This window comes from Mobula hypostoma, chromosome 1, assembly GCF_963921235.1.
Source record: "Mobula hypostoma chromosome 1, sMobHyp1.1, whole genome shotgun sequence".
Taxonomy (NCBI): domain Eukaryota; kingdom Metazoa; phylum Chordata; class Chondrichthyes; order Myliobatiformes; family Myliobatidae; genus Mobula; species Mobula hypostoma.
Window position 1 is genome coordinate 224,956,733 of NC_086097.1, and position 21,027 is coordinate 224,977,759.

Genomic DNA, 21,027 nt, shown 5'->3' on the forward strand with positions numbered 1-21,027 from the left:
TCACATCTCTACGATAAGGTGGAGACACGAGAGGCTGCAGATGCTGGAATCTGAGTGAAAAAGCAGGAGATGCTCAGTGGGTCAGCAAACGCAGTTAAAATGGTAAAAACAAAATAACGTGGAGAGACAGGATAATGGACATTTTGAGTTGCAATCTTTATCAGTCAAATGAAGGGTCTCAAATGTTAACCCTCTATTTCCCTTCAGCGATGCTGCCTGCACCACTGAGTTCCTTCAGCATCTTGTTGTTTTGCAACAGTAAGAGTCACCGGAACCATGGGCATAATCCATCCACCATCAGCACAATCCTTCTGGCCATTCTCCTGTGTTCTTTTGGATACTGCAAAATCCTCTGGATGCTTCAGCTACCAGATATTTACAGTTGCAGGCGACCTTTGCCATTAGTTTCATTTTAATCATAGTCATACTTTATTGATCCCGGGGGAAATTGGTTTTCATTACAGTTGCACCATAAATAAATAGTAATAAAACCATAAATAATTAAATAGTGATATGTAAATTATGCCAGGAAATAAGTCCAGGACCAGCCTATTGGCCCAGGGTGTCTGACCCTCCAAGGGAGGAGTTGTAAAGTTTGATGGCCACAGGCAGGAATGACTTCCTATGATGCTCTGTGTTGCATCTCGGTGGAATGAGTCTCTGGCTGAATGTACTCCTGTGCCCAACTAGTATATTATGTAGTGGATGGGAGACATTGTCCAAGATGGCATGCAACTTGGACAGCATCCTCTTCAGGCACCACTGTCAGAGAGTCCAGTTCCATCCCCACAACATCACTGGCCTTACGAATGAGTTTGTTGATTCTGTTGGTGTCTGCTACCCTCAGCCTGCTGCCCCAGCACACAATAGCAAACATGATAGCACTGGCCACCACAGACTCGTAGAACATCCTCAGCATCGTCCGACAGATGTTAAAGGACCTCGGTCTCCTCAGGAAATAGAGACAGCTCTAACCCTTCTTGTAGACAGCCTCAGTGTTCTTTGACCAGTCCAGTTTATTGTCAATTCGTATCCCCAGGTATTTGTAATCCTCCACCATGTCCACACTGACTCCCTGGATGGAAACAGACGTCACCGGTACCTTAGCTCTCCTCAGGTCTACCACCAGCTCCTTAGTCTTTTTCACATTAAGCTGCAGATAATTCATAGAAACATAGAAACATAGAAAATAGGTGCAGGAGTAGGCCATTTGGCCCTTCGAGCCTGCACCGCCATTTATTATGATCATGGCTGATCATCCAACTCAGAACCCTGCACCAGCCTTCCCTCCATACCCCCTGATCCCCGTAGCCACAAGGGCCATATCTAACTCCCTCTTAAATATAGCCACTGAACTGGCCTCAACTGTTTCCTGTGGCAGAGAATTCCACAGATTCACCACTCTCTGTGTGAAGAAGTTTTTCCTAATCTCGGTCCTAAAAGGCTTCCCTTTTATCCTCAAACTGTGACCCCTCGTTCTGGACTTCCCCAACATCGAGAACAATCTTCCTGCATCTAGCCTGTCCAATCCCTTTAGGATTTTATACGTTTCAATCAGATCCCCCCTCAATCTTCTAAATTCCAACGAGTACAAGCCCAGTTCATCCAGTCTTTCTTCATATGAAAGTCCTGCCATCCCAGGAATCAATCTGGTGAACCTTCTTTGTACTCTATGGCAAGGATGTCTTTCCTCAGATTAGGGGACCAAAACTGCACACAATACTCCAGGTGTGGTCTCACCAAGGCCTTGTACAACTGCAGTAGTATCTCCCTGCTCCTGTACTCGAATCCTCTCGCTATAAATGCCAGCATACCATTCGCCTTTTTCACCGCCTGCTGTACCTGCATGCCCAATTTCAATGACTGGTGTATAATGACACCCAGGTCTCGTTGCACCTCCCCTTTTCCTAATCGGCCACCATTCAGATAATAATCTGTTTTCCTATTTTTGCCACCAAAGTGGATAACTTCACATTTATCCACATTAAATTGCATCTGCCATGAATTTGCCCACTCACCCAACCTATCCAAGTCACCCTGCATCCTCTTAGCATCCTCCTCACAGCTAACACTGCCGCCCAGCTTCGTGTCATCCGCAAACTTGGAGATGCTGCATTTAATTCCCTCATCCAAGTCATTAATATATATTGTAAACAACTGGGGTCCCAGCACTGAGCCTTGCGGTACCCCACTAGTCACTGCCTGCCATTCTGAAAAGGTCCCGTTTATTCCCACTCTTTGCTTCCTGTCTGCTAACCAATTCTCTATCCACATCAATACCTTACCCACAATACCGTGTGCTTTAAGTTTGCACACTAATCTCCTGTGTGGGACCTTGTCACACCATGTGACAAAGATTCCTACCGTAGCCCTGTACTCAGCCTCATCTCCCTTGCTGATGCATCCAACTATGGCAGAGTCATCCGAAAACTTCTGAAGATGACAAGGCTCTGTGCAGCAGTTGAAGTCTGAGGTATAAATGGTGAAGAGAAAGGGAGTCAAAACTGTCCTTTGTGAAGCCCCAGTACTGCTGATCACTCTGTCGGACACAGTGTTGCAAGCACACGTACTGTGGTCTGCCAGTTAGGTAATCAAGAATCCATGGCACCAGGAAAGCATCCATCTGCATCGCTGTCAGCTTCTCCCCCAGCAGAGTAGGGAGGATGGTGTTGAATGCACTGGAGAAGTCAAAAAACATGACCATCACAGTGCTCGCTGGCTTGTCCAGGTGGGTGTAGACACGGTTCAGTAGGTAGACAATGGCATCCTCAACTCCTAGTCAGGGCTGATAGGCGAACTGGAGGGGATCTAAGTGTAACCTAACCATAGGCCGGAGCAGCTCCAGAACAAGTCTCTCCAGGGTCTTCATGATGTGGGAGGTCAATGCCACCGGTCTGTAGTCATTGAGGCCGCTGGGGTGCGGTGTCTTCGGCACAGGGACGAGGCAGGATGTCTTCCACAGCACAGGACCCTCCGGAGCCTCAGGCTCAGGTTGAAGACATGGAAAAGCACTCCACATAGCTGAGGGGCACAGGTTTTGAGCACCCTGGTACTGATATCATCCGGTCCTGCAACCTTGCTTGGGTTCAGACCTTTCAGCTGTCTTCTCACCTGTTCAGCTGTGAAGCCCACTGTGGTGGTTTCATGTGGTGAAGGGGTATAGACATGAGAGCAGATTGACCTAATTAATATGAAAATCTAAGTAATTTTTTGCTCCTGAATATTTCTGTGGTAACATTAATTTGTTGCCAGTCTATGCATTCAATCTTTTATGTTTTCTGACCAGCTGTATAACCTTTTAGTTAATGTTCTTCACATGGATTTCTATTCCAATATGGACCATTTTCCATTTCTTTACATCGGATTTCATCTGTCAGATTCCCCACTTATACAAATCATCCAGTATTTTATTCAGCAGAAATGTTTTTTTGCTTTTACCATTTTAACTGCGTCTGCTGAAATCCTCTTTGCCAATCAGATAGCATTTCAACCCTAAGCAATAAGTTCCACGGGGCAGAAGTTTGTAGTTTTTATTTTCTTCAATGAAACAAAGGAAAATGATAGAGCTGTGAAATAGTGAATTCATGGAAACGTAGAACACAGAAAATCTACAGCACAATACAGGCCCTTCGGCCCACAAAGCTGTGCCAAACGTGTCCTTAACTTAGAAATTCCTAGGGTTACCCATAACCCTCTATTTTTCCGAGCTCCATGTACCTGTCCAGGAGTCTCTTAAAAGACCCTATCGTATCTGCCTCAACCACTGTCACCAGCAGCCCTTTCCACGCACTCACCACTCTCTGCATAAAAAAAACTTATCCCTGACAACTCCTCTGTACCTACTTCCAAGCACCTTAAAACTGTGCCCTCTCGTGCTAGCCATTACAGCCCTGGGAAAAAGCCTCTGACTATCCACACGATCAATGCCTCTCATCATCTTATACACCTCTATCAGGCCACCTCACATCCTCCGTCGCTCCAAGGAAAAAAGGCTGAGTTCACTCAAACTTTTCTCATAAGGCATGCGCCCCAATCCAGGCAACATCTTTGTAAATCTCCTCTGCCCCCTTTCTATGGTTTCCACGTCCTCCCTATGGTGAGGCGACCAGAACTGAGCACAATACTCCATGTGGGGTCTGACCAGGGTCCTATATAGCTGCAACATTACCTCTCGGTTCCTAAACTCAATCCCACGATTGATGAAGGCCAATGCACCGTATGCCTTCTTAACCACAGAGTCAACCTGCACAGCAGCTTTGAGTGTCCTATGGACTCAGACCCCAAGATACCTCTGATCCTCCACATGGCCAAAAGTCTTACCATTAATACTATATTCTGTTTTCATACTTTACCTACCAAAATGAACCACCTCACACCCTCCACACTATCCACAATACCTCCAACTATTGTGTCATTAGTAAATTTACTAACCCATCCCTCCACTTCCTCATCTAGGTCATTTATAAAAATAATGAGGAGTAGGGGTCCCGGAATGGATCCCTGAGGCACACCACTGGTGACTGACCTCCATGTAGATTATGACCTGTTTACAACCACTCTTTGCCTTCTGTGGGCAAGCCAGTTCTGAACCCACAAAGCACTGTCCCCTTGGGTCCCATGCCTGCTTACTTTCTCAATAAGCCTTGCATGGGGTACCTTGTCAAATGCCTTGCTGAAATCCATATACACTACACCTACTGCTCTACCTTCATCAATGTGTTTAGTCACATCCTCAAAAAATTCAATCAGGCTCGTAAGGCACAACCTGCCTTTGACAAAGCCATGCTGACTATTCCTAATCATATTATATCTCCAAATGTTCATAAATCCTGCCTCTCAGGATCTTCTCCATCAACTTACCAACCACTGAGCTGTAATTTCCTGGGCTATCTCTACACCCTTTCTTGAATAAAGGAACAACATCCACATCCCCCCAATCCTCCGGAACCTCTTCCATTCCCATTGATGATGGAAAGATTATCTCCAGAGGCTCAGCAATCTCCTCTCTCACCTCCCACCGTAGCTTGGGGTACAACTCGTCCGATCCCGGTGACTTTTCCAACTTGATGCTTTCCAAAAGCTCCAGCACATCCTCTTTCTTAATATCTACATGCTGAAGCTTTTCAGTCCACTGCAAGTCATCCTTAAAATCACCAAGATCCTTTTCCGTACTGAATACTGAAGCAAAATACTCATTAAATACCTCTGCTGTGTCCTCCGGTTCCATACACACTCTTCCACTGTCACACTTGATTGGTCCTATTCTCTCATGTCTTATCCTCTTACTCTTCACATACTGGTCAAATACCTTGGGGTTTTCCTTAATCCTGTTCGCCAAATGCTTCTCATGGCCCCTTCTGGCTCTCCCAATTTCTTTCTTAAGCTCCTTCCCGCTAGCCTTATAATTTTCTAAATCTCTATCATTACATAGTACTGTAAACCTTTGGTAAGCTCCTCTTTTCTTCTTGACTAGATTTACAACAGCCTTTTGTATACCACGGTTCCTGTATCCGACCATCTTTTCCCTGTCTCATTGGAACATACTTATGGAGAACTCCACGCAAGTAACCCCTGAACATTTGCCGCATTTCTTCTGTACATTTCCCTGAGAACATCTGTTCCCTGTTCCCACCAGAACTAGTTTCCACATCCAGGGTTTAAATGTAAATTTATAGCTGCCTTCTAACACTAATCTGAGTAATTATTTCTATTTAATCAAGCAAAGGAGAAAGGAGGTACAGGAGCATAAGGACTTGGCAAGCCAGACTGGGTAATAGAACATAGAACTTAGAACATAGAAATTTATAGCGCATTGTAGGCCCTTCGGCCCTCAATGTTGTGCCGACCATGTAACCTACTCCAGAGACTGCCTAGAATTTCCCTAGCACATAGCCCTCTATTTTTCCTAATGCCTTCTTCCCTCAGGCTGTGAGACTTAAGAATACCCTGCTACCACTGACGAATTGTCCCTAGGACAATGAGCTGTTTGCTGTACTGTTTATGCTTGTCTGTACTCTGCACTGCATGTTCCGATTAACTTATTTGTGATAATATTTTGTTTTATGTGCTCTGTGAGATATATATTTTATGGGTGCACCATGGTCCAGAGGGACATTGTTTTGTTCAGTTGGAAATATGTACAGTCAGATGACAGTAAACTTGAATTTGAAAAGATGACAGGAGATCAAATAGATTATTTAGTTTGTTTTATTTTATCCTTCCAGAATATATGATCATCTCTTCACTCCATTCACCTTTATAGGGGATTGGTACCTATTGGGAAATTTCTGCAGTTCCGAGCCAAATTGCTGAGATTTCTACCAAGTTTGGCTTATCTCTGCCAGAGTTCTCAATCTTACTGGATGCCCTTCACAGGGGATTGGCTGCCTGCTCTCCCAGAGGGGATTTATTGTAGAATCTAGCAAATGTTACAGTTCTCCAGAAACTACACAGGAGAATCTGCCCACCGAGCTGATTCCAGCTTAGACCTGGTGCAGGAACATCAAGTGCATTCATTTCCATGGATAGGAATAGTTGCAAATGTTAAGTATTAAGTCTGTTAATTTTCATGAATTTAGTTTACCTCAAGTGTTTTCAATTTAATAGTGTTTAGGCTATTTTAAGAGTCATTGGGAATAGGCAGTTTAAGTGGTTTGACATGGACAAGATGGGCTGAAAAGCTGGTTTCTGTGCTATACTTTTCTGTGACTCTTTAACATATTTAAAAATTATTGTATTATAGTCTTTTAACAACTTTTCAAATCTGTCTGAATGTCAGGGACCTACAGGTGCTTGCTCATTCCATAAGAGCCTTGCTCACTAGCTAAATCAGGGACATGACTTAACTGGCAGCCAAAACATCTTTAGCTGCTCCACATGTAGGGTTTGCTGTAGTCTTCCACCAGAGCAATATTCTAAGTTGCATCTGGCCCTGTGACTATGTAGAGCCTCACTATTTGGGTCTGGCATATTACCTCCTAACAAAGTGGCTTTTCCAAAGGTGGTAGATACACATGGGGCAATGGCGGGTGCGGTGGTTAGAAAATCAACCAGCTTCCATGATGGTCTAAAATAGTGACACCCGGGCCCTAGCCGCAGAAATATTATTCAAATAACATGTGATGTTAGTGAGTAATGAATTTGTTTTATGCCTGGTAAAAACCAGGAGAAGAGGAGTAGATGGTGGCGCGACGCAGCTTGCACGGCCATTCCGGTGATTGATATCTGTAATCTGTCAAGTAGGGTGCCGTGCACAATCCTGATTTGATGGAGACAGACGTGAGAGAATGGAGGAACATCTGGAGAATCTTCTGAAATGCCTTTTTCGCTGCCATTACTGTGTGATCCTGAATCTCCAGAGGGGAAGGCCCCGAATCCTCGGCTTTGCTTGTTCTCGGTGGCCGGGACGGGTTCGAAGCGCTCAGCAGAGATGGTGCTCGGTGTCGAAGGGCTGGCCGTAGGCTCAAAGTTTTTGGACGGACTCAGAGTCGGCTGGGGTTGGGTGCTTCCAATGCATTGACAGTTGTCAGTGCTTGGAGGTTTATGGCAGGGAGAGTTTCTCCTTTCTGCCGCCTGCTATCGGGGACTATCGGGAGTCGATCGGAACTTTGAGACTTTTTTTTTACCATTCCCATGGTCTGTTCTTTATCAAATTATGGTATTGCTCTGCACTGCTGTAACTATATGTTATAGTTATGTGGTCTTGTCAGTGTTAGTCTTTGGTTTGTCCTTTTTTTAATGATATCACTCTTGTGGAACATTGTATCATTTCCTAATGCATGCATGCATTTCTAAATGACAATAAATGAGGACTGAGTGTCCTCATAATCTAAAACGTACCAATTCCAATACTGGAATTGTTTATAAAAGAAGCACATTGTAATTAAACAGTGGAAATAAAAATCGAAGGATTATTTACCTCACTGTTAGTTTATTAAATATGGATATAATGTGATCAGGTCCTTGTGCCTAATTGCTTATGAAGACTTAATTTTTAAAAAATCTTTTTAGTTTAATCATATTACTGTATATATTGCCAATACAATAAACTGACTGCCAAGATTTTCTTTACCAAAGTTAATTAACTTGGCTAAAACTTTACAAGGGTTATCACCTAGAGTAGAGTAATACTGATTAACTTGCTACATAGTTCAGTATTTACTTTGGAGTGTTGTTAAGATTGTGTCTTTGGTCCTTTACCTACATTTGTAAGGTAGAATGGTCAAAAAGAATGAGGGTATTCACCATTAAAAGAAACCTAATAATTAATAACATTAGTCATTTAGAATTCTATTTTATATCCTATTTAAAACAATAAATTCTGTCATAGTTAACCCTATAAAAATAACAAACAAATCAGCTAAATACATCAAATTATTTTATGACACTGAACTTCAGCAAAATGCAATTTACTTCCATGACAATGCTGATGCCAGCAAACTGTTGATAAAGTTCACCCATTCACTTAGATGTTTAAATGCTGGGAGGTGACTGGTGCCCAGATACAGGGATGACCATAATAAATCACGAGTTGCGTATGAGAAAGAGGAAGTTAAGATGTGACTCTGATCGTGAATTTCCAGTGAGGCTTCCCAAAGTCTCACTAAAATTCTGGCAAGACATCCAGTGGAATCATTTTTTGGGGATTTATGCTCCAGTAAATTCTGTGGAAAGTTCACTGATAAGTTGCTGAAGAACATTCACATGCTGGTGATTGGATTGTATTTGAATACTTCGTATATATCTTCAAATTCGTCATTTGTAGATTTCTGTTATTTAATAGTTTTTTTTATCAGACTTAGACATGTCATAATAATGGAAAAACTCAATAATTATTTTTCTATACATGCCTATCTTGGTAAATGTGTATTTTATTATATGTTCAATCCTAATTGTCGTTAGAAAACTTTTTAAAACTTTATCTCTGTTATCTAATCGTCAAATAATAGCTATTAGTGTTATGAAGGGACACAAAGGAAGATCACGTACTGGGCAAAAAAATGTTTATTTGTCCATTTTGAATAGGACAAAGTTAATATTTCACTCATGTATACATAAAGACATGTTATGTATCTTTTTTTATCAAATAATAATTTTAAAAGGTCATTTAGCCAACTTTCTTTCTGTTCTAAAAAATATTTACTATTAGATAGACTAGTTTTGTAAGTGCCAATGCCTTCCCCTTTTTCTCTCATCATGTTTTTTCATTAACATGCCATTTAAAAATGTTCAGATCAATGCACACCCCAGCCATTCCCTCAACAACTTTTATTCCTTGAAATAAAAGTCAGTGGAATATAGGAATTAATACTGCCATCTTCATAACTTAGCATTACCATCATTTAGCGTCTATTTTGGACCATAGGACATAGGAGCAGAATTAGGCTATTTGGCCATTGAACCTGCTCTACCTTTCCATCATGACTGAATTAGTATCCCTCTCAACCTCATTTTTCTGTCTTCTTCCTATAACCTTTGATGTTCTAAGACCTCCATTTTAAATATACTCAATGACTTGGCCTTATATCTATGGCAATAAATTCCACAGACTCACTATCTCTGCCAAAAGAAATTCCTCCTCATCTCTTTTCTAAATGGATGTTCCTCTTTTTTGAAGCTGTGCACTCTGGTTCTAGACTCTTCCACTTTGGGAAATATCCCCTTCACATCCACTCTATCTAGGCCTTTCTAAATTTAAGCAACACACATAAAGGTTGCTGGTTAATACAGCAGGCCTCCAAACTAATCTTCCTCCAAACTAAAAGTGTAGCCATGGGCACCCATATGGGTCCCAACTATGCCTGTCTTTTTGTTGGCTTTGTGGAACAATCCATGTTCCAAACCTATACTGGTATCTGTCCCCAACTTTTCCTTCGCTACATCGACGACTGCATTGGCGCTGCTTCCTGCACGCAAGCTGAGCTCGTAGACTTCATTAACTTTGCCTCCAACTTTCACCCTGCCCTCAAGTTTACCTGGTCCATTTCCGACGCCTCCCTCCTCTTTCCAGATCTTTCTGTCTCTGTCTCTGGAGACAGCTTATCTACTGATGTCTACTATAAGCCTATGGACTCTCACAGCTATCTGGACTATTCCTCTTCTCACCCTGTCTCTTGCAAAAATGCCACCCCCTTCTCCCAATTCCTCCGTCTCCATCGCATCTGCTCTCAGGATGAGGGTTTTCACTCCAGGATGAAGGAGATGTCCTCCTTTTTTAAAGAAAGGGGCTTCCCTTCCTCCACCATCAACTCTGCTCTCAAACGTATCTCTCCCATTTCACACACGTTTGCTCTCACCCCATCCTCCCGCCACCCCACTAGGAATAGGGTTCCCCTGGTCCTCACCTACCACCCCACCAGCCTCCAGGTCCAACATATAATTCTCCGTAACTTCCGCCACCTCCAACGGGATCCCACCACTAAGCACATCTCTTCCCCCGCCCCCCAGCTTTCTGCAGGGATCGCTCCCTATTCCAAAGAAGAAGCATACAAATTAGCCAGAAAAAGTGGCTCACCTGAGGACTGGGAGAAATTCAGAGTTCAGCAGAGGAGGGCAAAGGGCTTAATTAGGAAAGGAAGAAAGATTATGAGAGAAAACTGGCAGGGAACATAAAAACTGACTGTAAAAGCTTTTATAGATATGTAAAAAGGAAAAGACTGGTAAAGACAAATGTAGGTCCCCTACAGACAGAAACAGGTGAATTGATTATGGGGAGCAAGGACATGGCAGACCAATTGAATAATTACTTTGGTTCTGTCTTCACTAAGGAGGACATAAATAATCTTCCAGAAATAGTAGGGGACGGAGGGTCCAGTGAGATGGAGGAAATGAGCGAAATACATGTTAGTAGGGAAGTGGTGTTGGGTAAATTGAAGGGATTAAAGGCAGATAAATCCCCAGGGCCAGATGGTCTGCATCCCAGAGTGCTTAAGGAAGTAGCCCAAGAAATAGTGGATGTATTAGTGATAATTTTTCAAAACTTGTTAGATTCTGGACTAGTTCCTGAGGATTGGAGGGTGGCTAATGTAACCCCACTTTTTAAAAAAGAAGGGAGAGAGAAACCAGGGAATTATAGACCGGTTAGCCTAACGTCGGTGGTGGGGAAACTGCTGGAGTCAGTTATCAAAGATGTGATAACAGCACATTTGGAAAGCGGTGAAATGATCGGACAAAGTCAGCATGGATTTGTGAAAGGAAAATCGTGTCTGACGAATCGCATAGAATTTTTTGAGGATGTAACTAGTAGAGTGGTTAGGGGAGAACCAGTGGATGTGGTATATTTGGATTTTCAAAAGGCTTTTGACAAGGTCCCACACAGGAGATTAGTGTGCAAACTTAAAGCACACGGTATTGGAGGTAAGGTATTGATGTGGATAGAGAATTGGTTAGCAGACAGGAAGCAAAGAGTGGGAATAAACGGGACCTTTTCAGAATGGCAGGCAGTGGAATTCTCTGCCACAGGAAACAGTTGAGGCCAGTTCATTGGCTATATTTAAGAGGGAGTTAGATATGGCCCTTGTGGCTACGGGGATCAGGGGGTATGGAGGGAAGGCTGGTGCAGGATTCTGAGTTGGATGATCAGCCATGATCATAATAAATGGCGGTGCAGGCTCGAAGGGCCGAATGGGCTACTCCTGTACCTGTTTTCTATGTTTCTATGTTTCTACCCGACTCCCTTGTCCATTGGTCCCCATCATCCCTCCCCACCGATTTCCCTCCTGGCACTTATCCTTGTAAGCAGGATAAGTGCTACACGTGCCCTTACACTTCCTCCCTCACCACCATTCAGGGCCCCAGACAGTCCTTTCAGGTGAGGCGACACTTCACCTCTGAGTCGGCTGGGGTGATATACTGCGTCTGGTGCTCCCGATGCGGCCTTCTATATATTGGCAAGACCCAACGCAGTCTGGGAGACAGTCTCGCTGAACACCTATGCTCTGTCTGCCAGAGAAAGCAGGATCTCCCAGTGGCCACACATTTTAATTCTACATCCCATTCCCATTCTGATGTGTCTATCCACGGCCTCCTCTACTGCCAAGCCACACTCAGGTTAGAGGAACAGCACCTTATATTCCGTATGGGTAACCTCCAACCTGATGGCATGAACATTGACTTCTCTAACTTTCGTTAATGCCCCACCTTGCCCTCGTACCCCGTCCGTTATTTATTGTTTTATATATATATTTTCATTCCTCTCTCTCCTTTTTCTCCCTCTGTCCCTCTCACTATACTCCTTGACCATCCTCTGGGCTTACCCTCTTTTCTCTTTCTTTCTCCCTAGGCCTCCCGTCCCATGATCCTCTCATATCCCTTTTGCCAATCACCTGTCCAGCTCTTGGCTCCATCCCTACCCCTCCTGTCTTCTGCTATCATTTCAGATCTCCCCCTCTTCCTCCTACTTTCAAATCTCTTATTAGCTCTTCTTTCAGTTAGTGGCCCGAAATGTCGACTGTACCTCTTCCTAGAGATGCTGCCTGGACTGCTGCGTTCACCAGCAACCTTTATGTGTGTTGCTTGAAATTCCAGCATCTGCAGATTTCCTCGTGTTTGCCTTTCAATATTCGATAGGTCCTGTTTGCCTTTCAATATTCGATTAGATCCTGCCCTCATTCTTCTGAACTCCAGTGAGTACAGGCCCAGGGCCATCAAGTGGTCCCCACATGGTAACCCTTTCATTCATGGAATCATTCTTGTCAACCTCCTCTGGATCCTCTGCATCCTTCTTTTAGATAAGGCGCCCAAACTTGCTCACAATAATCCAAGTGGAATCTGACCAAAACCTCAGCATTACATCCTTACTTTTATATTCTCATCCTCACATATTGAATGCTAACACTGCATTTGACTTCATCACCACTGACTCAATCTGCAAGTTAACTTTAAGGGAATTGTGCACAAGAACTTCCAAGTTCTTTTGCACCTCTGTTTTTTGAATTTTCTCTCTATTTAAAAAATAGTGTGTACCTTTATTCCTTCTGCCAAAGTGCATGATCATACATTTCCCTACATATCCTACAGATATTCCATCTGCCACTTTGTTCATTCTCCCAATCTGTCTAAGTCCTTCTGCAGAATCTCTACATCCTTAATGCTTCCTGCTCCTCCACCCATCTTTGTCTGCAAAATATGGCCACAAAACAATCAATTCTATCATTTAAATCATTGACATATAAAGTGGAAAGAAGCGATCTCAGCGTAAACATCTGTGGAACACAGCTAGTCACCGGCAGCCAGTAGTAAAGGCCCCCTTAGTTCCGAGTCAACCAAATTTTTATTCCTGCTAATATCTTTCGAGCAATACCATAGGCTCTTATCTTGTTGAACAGCCTCAGGTGCGGTACCTGGTCTAAACGTTCTGAAAATTGAAGTACGCAGCATCCACCAATTCTCCTTTTGTCTACCTTGCCCATTATTTCCTTAAAGAATTCTAACAGAATTATCAGGAAAGATTTCTCCTTAAGGAAACCTACTGACTTTGGCCTATTTTATTTTGTGCCTCCAAGTACCCTGAAACTTCATCCTTCAAAGTCTTTAGGTATACTTAAAGTGGAGGTTGATAGGTTCTTAATTCGTAAAGGTGTCAAAGGACGAAGAATGGGCTTGAACGGACAAATAAATGAGCCACATTGGAATGGTGGAGCAGTCTTATTGAGCTAAATGGCCTACTTCTGCTCCAATGTCTAAGGGGACAATAGCAGGGATGATGGAAGAACAGCAATGGCTGGAGTCTCTTGGAGAAATTTAGAAGGTGCAGGATAGATACAATCCAAAGATGAAGAGGTATTCTAACGGGAGAACAAAGTAACTGTGGCTTACTAAGGAAGTCAAAAGCAGCATAAAATCAATGGAAAGGGCATATAATATATCAAAAATTAGTAGGTAGTAAAGGAATGGCAAGCTTTAAAAACCACCAGAAGGCAACTAAAAAAGCTATAGGAGAGAGAAAAGATAAAATATGAAAGGAAGCTAGCCAATTATCTAAAAGGGGACACCAAAAGTTTTATTTTTCAGATATATAAACAGTAAAAGAGAATATAATAATGGATCCCAATCACTGAAGTCAGGCCAACTGGCCTATAATTTCCTTTCTTCTGCCTTCTACCTTTCTTAAGGAGTGAAATAACATTTCCTATTTTTCAGTCATACTGAAACCATTTCAGGATCTAATGATTATTGAGAGATCATTATTAATGCCTGCACAATCTCCTTAGTTACCTCTTTCAGAACCCTGGTGTGCAGTCCATCGGGTCCAGGTAACCTTTCGGCTTCCCAAGCACCCTCTTCCTTAGTAATAGTAATTCACTCACTTCTGTCCCCTGAGACTCTCGAATTTCTAAGGTAGGGACATGTTCGGCACAACTTTGTGGTCCGAAGGGCCTGTATTGTGCTGTAGGTTTTCTATGTTTCTAGCATACTGCGAGTGTCTTCCACAGTGAAGACTGATGCAAAATACTTATTAAGTTCATCTGCCATTTCTTTGCCCCCTATTATTACCTCACTAGTGTCATTTTCCAGCAGTCCAATATCCATTCTTTACTCTCTTTTACTAGCCTTTCTATACAATATGTATTCTTGAATGTTAAGCTCTCAACTATGATCTTTCAATGATGACTTAGTGACACCCACAGAGCCGTACCTGCAAATCTCTAAATTTACAAAGAGATCATCTACCTTATTCCATATACTGTGTGCATTCAACTATCGCACCTTCAGTCCTGTATTCATCACCCTTTTCAATTTTGCCCCCAAGTTACACTTTAACTCATCCCACTAATTGCAATTTTGCCCTATCACCTACCTGTCCTTCCTCACAGTCTCACTCACTCACTGCATCTACTTTTATATCAACTGCACCATCCTCAAACTTATCATTTCAGTTCCTATCCCCCTGCCAAATTAGTTTAAACCCTCATTCACAGCTCAGGCAAACCTGCCCACAAGGACATTGATCCTACTTGGCTTCAGGTGTAACCTGTCCTTTTTGTACACATCATACCTTCCCCCAGAAGAGATCCCAAGGATCTGGAAATCTGAAACTCTGCTCCCTGCACTAATTCCTTGGTCATGCATTCATCTGCCAAATCATCCTATTCTTACCCACACTGGCACATGGCTCAGGCAGTAAAGCCTGGAGGTCCTGCTTTTCAGCTTTCTACCTAACTCACTATATTCTCTCTTCAGGACCTTGACCTTTTTATCTACATATGTCACTGGATGTCTCCCTGGGTTCCCATATCTCACAAAAACAACATGCAACCCCATTCTCACTACACTAACTATGTACTAGTAAACAAAGAAAGAGACAAAAAATCTAAGAGAAACTGACTTAGAGCCTCTGCCTCTTGTCACCTAAGCCCGTTGAGCTCAAGCCTGACCACTCTAACAATGCCCCAATCACACAATAGCCACTTCAGCAATGACCGTTCCACTTCCACCTCACTTCCTTTTATTGGTTTTTGTCTAGTGTCTATGAGATCGTTATGATTGCAGCCCACTGAAAAGGTTGGAAAGGCCCTGAGCTCTTTTTAAACCTCACCAAGTGAGCAATTTTAGCAGAAGTTATTAAAGCAGTAACCAGTTGAGGTATGTCCAACAATTGTTAAGTGCTGGCATTGTTCACTAAGTTTTCTTAACAAAAATTGTGGGTGGTTTTAGATGACAAATCAGATTGTCTACTTCCAAGAGCAGTTTATGTATATAACAAAAAAAAATTCTCTGCTCTTTCTGTTTCAAATAAGAGATAAAATATCCTATCCAATTGCATCACTTGTTGTTAAAATGCCAAAACTTATCTGCAAAAGATTTGTGGCTAGTTACATATTTACTTATATAGGTAGGGTCCTTTGTATGACCTTCAAAAGAAGGAGTGAAAAGCACATTACAAATATGTTAAGATTCAACAATTAGCTATACGTTGTACACCTCTGTCCACTTGACACCAGCAGCTCAGAAATAAAGGTTAGGTGAAGATAAAGTAATACAATTTGGGAAGTGCACAGAATGTTCTTGTTTTACAGCTTGAATGTTGCTGTTATTAATCATTACCTGAAAGGCAATCAACCTAAGTCTGATCTCTGTTCAAACTGCTTTTGTAAAACAAAGTTTTTTTTTTCCCCTACATTCTTTGATGGTAATCATAGATTTACCGTGGTTGGAAACTGCAGACTTACACTGTCGTTCATTTGTGTTTTTGACTTTTTAATACTGAAGAATCTCTTGCTTGTCATTGATATTATCTCCATAGTGTAATTTTTAATCTTCCAGCCTTGCTGCAGAAAATGGGATGGAAGCAGACCAAGTATAAGGTATTTCTTTCATGTTTCAAAATCGAGCTTTGCCTTTTGATGTTAAAAAAAACCTTAATTAGCATGAAAGAAATAATAATTTCTACTATTTTGAAAATTATACACATGTATTACCTTAAATAGTTGGAAGGCTTACACCCATCATTGATATTTAGTTGTCAAAGAAAGACATAAATTTATATAAGCTGTAAGTTTTCACTCTGTGCTGATGTTATCTTTTTACAAAGATACATATACTATAGCATTAGGTTTAAGAAAATAAATAAACTACTGAAATCAGAACAATAAATGATGCTTTGTAGACATTTGTGCAAAAAGCATATTAGAATATAGAAATACTGCTGATTTTAAATAATGACCAGCAGTGCCCTAACACCAACACAATGACTCAAATCATCATGAAAGCTAGTCATAATCTAGATAATGACTTATTTTGCTTCTATTGATTGCCTCGTGAGGATATGACAGACTGCATGAAAGTTAAGTTGGTTAAACTTAAAGTTAAATTAAGGTTTTTTAATGTTCTCCAAACCAGGCAACACCCAGCAAAAATTTTCTTCTCTCTCTCTCCTGTGTAATCACATCTTGGCAGTCATACAACATGGAAATGGGTCTTTTTGGTCTACTGTGTCCATGCTGGCCATCAAGTACCTTTCTGTACTATCCTATTCTCCAGCATTTGGTCTTAGCCATCTATGCCTTGGAGTTTCAAATATTCATCTAAATTAGGGGTCGCCAACCTGTCAATCGCGATCAACCGGTCGATCTTTCAGACTTTCCCAGTAGATCCCGAAGAAAAATCAAAAATAAATACACAAATACTGTTGTAATGTGAGCATTATAAAAATAAGTAATACTAATTAGGATAATGGTAATATAGCAATATTTTCGCTAAAAAGCTGTTTGTAAAGAGAGATTGTTTCTGGGTTGCGGGGGTTTAGTTCTGTTCTTTCTGCCCAGTGCGCATGTGTGTAGCTCCCTCGCCATGCACCGCATTTTCAGCGTAGCCTGTGCTGCATCAAAATGACCAATCAGATTAGGGATAAGAGTACAGACTGTCGCAAACGTCAACATACGGCAGTGTCCCCCACCTCCGGGCCGCGAGCAGGCAGTGGTGCAGAGGTAGTCGGGATGCACACAGCACATTTTTAAGAAAAAAAGACAAAATAAACAAGCTAATTAATTAGGTGCTGCCCAGCACGTAAATGTCGGCTTAGATCAGAGGCGATGCAATCGGCAATCGCTCGTGATATCCTGATAGCATGGCGGAGGCTCCACGAAAGAAGGCGAAAACATACAAATTCCATCCAGAATGGGAAGCGGAATTTCTATTTACCTTGGTGAAAGCCAAGTGTGTATGTATGTTGTGCCACCAAACACAAGCACTGACTAAAGAGAGAAGACTAAAGAGTGGCACCACAACACCAACCACCAGGAATTTAAAGACACCTACCCCCCCCCAAAGGGCGCAATTCATGCATGGAAAGTTGAGCTGAAATCGGGGTTGAAGGCCCAGCAATCGTTTTCCACAAAACATGCTGCTCAAAATAACGCTGCTATTGAAGCATCATTTCATGTAAGTCACCTTTTGGCTGAACACAAGAAGCCTTTCACAGATGGCGATTTATTCAAGGAAGCAATGGTCATTACTGCAGAGACTGTTTTTAATGACTTTAAAAACAAAAACGGCATCACAACCGCAATACATAATATACTGCTTGGCCCTGCAACAGTGACAAGGAGGGTAGAATCACCGTCAGAGGACATGAATATTTTTCACTACAATTCGATGAATTCCTGGATGTAATGCAAACAGCTCAGCTTGTTGTATTTGTTAGAATGGCTTTCCAGGATTTTACAAAAAAAGAGGACTTCCTCACTCTTTTGCAATTAAAGGAAAGAACGAGAGGTGGGGATATTTACAATGAGTTTTAAAAAATATGTCCGTGAAAATGACATCCCCATTCATAAACTGGTGGCAATTACTACTGATGGGGCCGAGCAATGCGCGGTGTACGCATTGGTTTTATACCACTAAAAGTCAGTGCCTACTTTGGGTCAACTTATCTATGTGAAATTGCATTTTCACAGATGAAAATTATTAAATCTAAGTACAGGAGCTGATTTACTGGATGACGCCCCACTAGGGTTGCCAACTTTCTCACTCCCAAATAACAGACAAAAGTAGCAGTCAAATCCCGAGATACTGTATTTGTGTCTACTCCGAGAAAGACTACCATGACCATGAAGCCTTGCGCGGGCACCTGTCTGTGCGTGTGCGTACGTGCCGATTTCTTCTCTTTACCCCACCAATCAGTTTTGGCTTAATTTTCATTATTTCTACTTTATATAGGCTGTGTATTTATCATATCATTCCTGCTTTTACTATATATTAGTAATATTTTAGGTTTTATGTGTTATTTGGTATGATTTGGTAGGTTCTTTTTTGGGTCCGGGAATGCTCAAAATTTTTTTCCATATAAATTAATGGTAATTGCTTCTTCGGGGTAAGGCATTTTGGCACGAAAGGTATCATAGGAACGTTCTACTTTAGCGGGGGGAATACAGGACAGTTGGCAACCCTACACCTCACATTCTGTCTCAGACTGGCTGTCTGTAGTTATGAACCAAATTTCAGGGAACTAGCAGAAAGTATTCAGCCCCAGTCATCACACTGAGTGCAACAGTCAATTTTTATTCATTTATTTTTTGTGTTGAAATAAAATTAAATAATGAAACTTAGAATTAAAGGTGTGAAGAATTGTAATATTCTTAAAGAAAGACATATATGGCCTGTTTGATATGCTAGTTACAGTGTTTTCTTGTTTGAATTAATTTGAAAGTTTGACAAAAGTATTTTGTGTAATTCAAATACAATTCGCCCAAATAACAGGCCTCAGATTGGAAGTACAATCTGAGCTGTTTTTTCTCTAAACGATTTAGTAGGTAGATCTTGCCTTTCACTGAGGTCGAGGTAGGGGATCTTGGGCTTAAAAAGGTTGATGACCACTAATCTAAATACTTCCCAAATGTTTTGCTGTCACCAGTTGTCTGCCACCCTCTCAGCCAGTGTCTTCCAAACTTCAATGTCCCTCCAGTTAGGAAAAAAAAATCTTATTTAAATCCCTTGCCCATAAAACCCCTCTGGTCAGAGATTACTGCTTAGTGGAAATTAGTTAATCCTTCCTTATTGAATAGTAGAAATATAAGTCAGCCTGTTCTCTCACTGATCTAGAAAACAATCCTTTATGCATTCCCTGAATTTATCCTCCACTGTTCATTTGTTTTGCTTACTCAGTATGTAGATTAAAGTTCCCCATCATTATTGCAACACCTTATACTTCCACGTCCCCTAAACTCCAATTAATGTTTTCTAACCCTTGCTGGTTTTTGTTCCGCTCCACTCAACTGGCATCTATATGATTTTCAGAGCTCAGGTTCTACCTCACCACTGTCTTTAATGCACTCTTCAATACTCTATCAATTGTAAAAGTTATCTTGGAATACTCCCAACCTTAGTCTCATTGCTACCATGTCCATGAAGAGAGTTTTATATTATTACTAATTAATTCACCTTCATTGTTGCAAATGCTTTGTGCATTTAGATAGCTTTTCATCCTGACTTTCAACTATTTTTCCCTCCTCTGCCTCTAACGTCAGCTATACTATTATCTTTTCTTTGCACTGAGTCTTCCTGCCAGACATAGATTTTCTGTGTAAAATAAAAATAGAAAATACTTGAAACATTGAGTGGGTCAGTCAGAATCTTTGGAAAGAGAAACAGAATGAATATTTAGGCCAAGAATACATCATTAAGGTGCGTCATTACCTATTCTGCTATATTACACTATTAAGTCTCAGAGTCATAGAAAAGTACAGCACAGAAACAGGCCCTTCAGTTCATCTAGTCCATGCCGAAACCATTTAAGCTGCTTGCTCCCATCGACCTACACTGGGACCATAGCCCTCCATACCCCCCCACCCCCATCCATGTACCTATCCAAATTTCTTTTAAACTTTGAAATCAAGCTTACATGCACCACTTGCGCTGGTATCTCCTTCCATTCTCTCAAGGTACTCTAGGTGAAGAAATTTCTCCTCACTTTCCCTTAAACTTTCACCTTTCACACTTCACCCTATGACCTCTAGTTGTAGTCCCTCCCAGCCTCATTGGTTAGGACTATTGATGTGCCCTTTCTTTCTAAATCCTCTGTCACCAGAATTCTTCCTCTTCACTATTTGGTTTAAAACCACTTTTCACAGCCTTAGTTATTTGATTCATTGAGGCATGGGCCCCAGCCAAATTCAGGGCTTGTCCCCAAAAGAACTATCCCTATTTTCACGGAATCAGTAGTAATGCTTCATGAATTAAAACTCAAACTTATCTCTAAGCATGCATTCATTCTCTGATTTCATTTACCCTCTGCCAATTTGCATGTCTCCCTCAGTGAATCTACTTTTTAACTTGGATCTTTAGTGCTCACATTTGTTCAGCAGAATCTCCATTTTAATCCTGTCAATGTTGCTGGTTCCCCCATGGATCATGATACTTGGATCTTTCTGCTGCAATCCAGATTCTTTCCAATAGGAGATTCTCTTTAACGCTGGCACAAAGCAGGCAGTACCACCTTTAAAACTTCCACACAGCTGGAAAATGAAGTACTAAACCCCTGCTACCACTAAATTCCTTTTAGCTCTCCCAGTTTGAATGGCAGTGTGTTTA

General features: G+C 41.6%; 1 protein-coding gene across 2 annotated transcripts in view; it reads left to right on the plus strand.

The window, feature by feature from the left end:
• LOC134355428 (hepatocyte nuclear factor 4-gamma-like) overlaps positions 1-21,027 on the plus strand; it is a 179,799-nt gene that overhangs the window by 85,846 nt on the left and 72,926 nt on the right. The window contains exon 2 of one of the 2 annotated variants that reach the window (XM_063065340.1): positions 16,264-16,304. The exons of the other annotated variant lie outside the window; for it this stretch is intronic. The gene's annotated coding sequence lies outside the window, so the exon portion shown is untranslated. The remainder of the gene's footprint in view (positions 1-16,263; positions 16,305-21,027) is intronic. 2 annotated transcript variants of the gene reach the window in all.